Raw genomic sequence first — 2,833 nt, 5'->3', positions numbered from 1 at the left:
GCATTCCTGGTGTAGAGGAAAAAACAAAGACAGAGTTGAGAATGATTAAACTGCCCAAAGGGTATCCCAGCAAGTTTGTCTGAGGTATAAAGATGGAGAGTACTTGTTAGACAGGTGGTAATTTATATATAATTATTAGGAGATGCAGACTTAACACAAGAAAATCACAGAATTGTGAATCAGAGATTCTCAAGGTTTTACTTATCGTGTTCAGTTCATATTTGTCCCAAACTGAATTGGACAATCAGACAATTCTAATTGTTAGAAATATCTTCCTTTAGGTTTTTTCAAATTTTGGCTCCTTTCAGCTTTCGCCTATCAAGGATTACTCAGGACAACTCTGATCTTCCTAAGTGGCAACCCTTCAAGTGCTTAAAAACGGGTCCTTCCAGTTTCCTGCAGAATAAACACCCTCAGTTTTTTAGTGTTTCCATGTGTTGTGAGGCCAACACTTTACCAATGGCCTTCCTTAAAGAGATGTCCAACAAGAATATCCAAAACTGTGGGCCTTAATGAAGCCAAGCCTCACCTCATAAGCATTCCATAACCATCACCAAGTTCATCACCTCTCAGCAGAATTTACCTATGCTGAGATCTGTATTTGTAGCCCATTTCCTTTACAAAATTCCAAGTGCACCAACCATGTAATCCATTCTCACCACATTCTTATAAGGAAGTGTTCGCTGCCACCATTTTTCCGGGGTGAGTGGAGATGGAATAGAGTAAATCGGAGAAAATTGAAACATAAAGGTGGAAAATAATTTACCTGGCTGACACTGCTAGCCAATAGCCAAGGAATTACTAACATCCTAACTTCTTGCCCAGGAGGACTTACTTGTTTCCTTACATGAGACCACACTGCCTGAAGACTTGGTCTGGCAACTGGAGATCAGAGGGAGAGAGCCTGCACATTTCCTGAACCCCTAGGGAGGACTTGGCCTCCCCTCTGTGCAGGTATCTCTCCACTCACCCAGGAACAATCTAGTGCCTGCTTCCCAGCTGGGTCACAGAGAGAACATCGCAGCAAGGGCGCTCTGGCCACCAGGTGTTTGTCTTATTTGCCAGCTCCTATTCAGCAGCAGCCAGGACGTGAGCTATGGCCTTGAAGGGCATAAATGGATACGGTACATGCTATCATTCATTAGGGAAGAAGGAGGCAGCTTGTGCCTTGGAAAGCATGGGGTTTTGTCCAATGGGTGAGGATCAGAACTGTGAGCAATGAGAGGGGGCCTGATACGTGGGCCAGACAGAGGCCAAGCACGTGGCAGGGTTAGTTCATTGCCAATAATTTGATTCCAGCATCACCCAGGAGGGGCAGATTTCTGCTCCTATGGTGACTGGCCACTGTCCTCACAGCTCCTGGCTTCTGAGTGACTGGCCTGAACCCTGGGTCTGTTGGCTGCCCTTCTTGGGTAACGGACTACGGGCTGCAAAGCGGCGGTTCTCTACCAGAGGAGCTGGGAAAGTGGAGCTGGGCTCTCAGCTGCAACTTATCTCGTGGTCACCCCGCCCCACACCCTCCTGACTTCCCTAGTCACTCTGGCTCTCTCAGGACAGCTTGCATCTTAGCTGACTGTAACGAAAGAAAGTTGGCCCCGGAGGTGTCTCCGGGTGTCTCTGCCCAGAACTAGTGAGAAGTTTTTGGCAGCACTTCCGAGCTACATGCAAACTCCTAACGGAGTTTGGCAGATCACAAACAATTCGGCGACTGCGCTCCATACTCAGTCCGTGGGGATGGCGAGGCCGTGCACCTGCCAGATTTCTGGTAAAATGTTGCTTTGGCTGGAACCAGGGTACTTTTCCTTCAGCATCCCCAGGCCTCAAGGAGGCTAGAGTTCTTATTTTGGGTAAATCTGAATTGTCAGCGTTTACAGAGGAGTTTGAAGCTGGCAATCACAATAAATCTATGAGGTCTCTGAGATCCACGTGAATTGTCTGTTGGGAGAGAGGTACACTCATGCTTGAAGGAAAAGAGCCCCTTTTCCGTTTTGTTCCAAATCTATGGAAGCTGTGAGGCCTGGTGATCAGCTCTCCTACCATGAGGGAGAAGTGAGCTGAATGCTCTGTGGGCCTGGTGCCTGCCTCCAAGTCACAGGGAATCAAGTCCCAAGTGCAGTGACTTCTGACTTGAGGCCACAGGAATGATCCAGAGCTTCCAAGAGGGATCCTTCCCAGGAGAGGGGTTTGGGGGGAGTCTGTCAGCCACCTGTGAGGTAATGGGTGTGCCTCACTCAGCTGGGCTTCTCCAAGGGCAGCCCCACAGACAGCCTCAGAGACAAAGAGTACAGAGGCCGGCCCATCTGGGTACCCTGACACGGTGCCTGTCCTCAGCCGTCTGAACTCTGTGCACGTATCCAGGTCTGCTACCCAGATGTGAAAGCAGCTGGATCTGTCCAGCAAGTGCACCCCACACTTCCCCAGATGAGAAACCTGGGGCTCTGGTGCTTCTCTGCCCACTATCCCCGCAGGTCCGATGGCAGGTGGGCTGCCCCCTGGTGGAGCACAGACTCTGACAAAGATAGAAGTGGTGATTCTGCTAATGGGGAAATGCTTCCAAAACGGGCTACAAGTCAGCTTACAAAAATAGAGAAGGAAACAAGAAACCTATTAGGTTTCTTTTGGGGGACTGTGCAATCTCTTTTGGGGGACTGTTTCTAAAGGGAGTTTACATGCCATGGAAACAAATCCCTGAAGCCCAGTTACAGCTTATTAGTGCTAAATTGGCCACAGCAAATGAGCAGTGCAATTGTCAGTGACCTGAGGTTTTATAAGCACGCTGGGACTGTCTGCAGAGAGTTTTACATGCCCCCCGCAGTGAGACGATGGGACCCGC

Source organism: Lipotes vexillifer, unplaced genomic scaffold (genome assembly GCF_000442215.2).
Source record: "Lipotes vexillifer unplaced genomic scaffold, Lipotes_vexillifer_v1.1 scaffold150, whole genome shotgun sequence".
Classification (NCBI taxonomy): domain Eukaryota; kingdom Metazoa; phylum Chordata; class Mammalia; order Artiodactyla; family Lipotidae; genus Lipotes; species Lipotes vexillifer.
Note: the sequence above shows the minus strand (reverse complement) of the source record.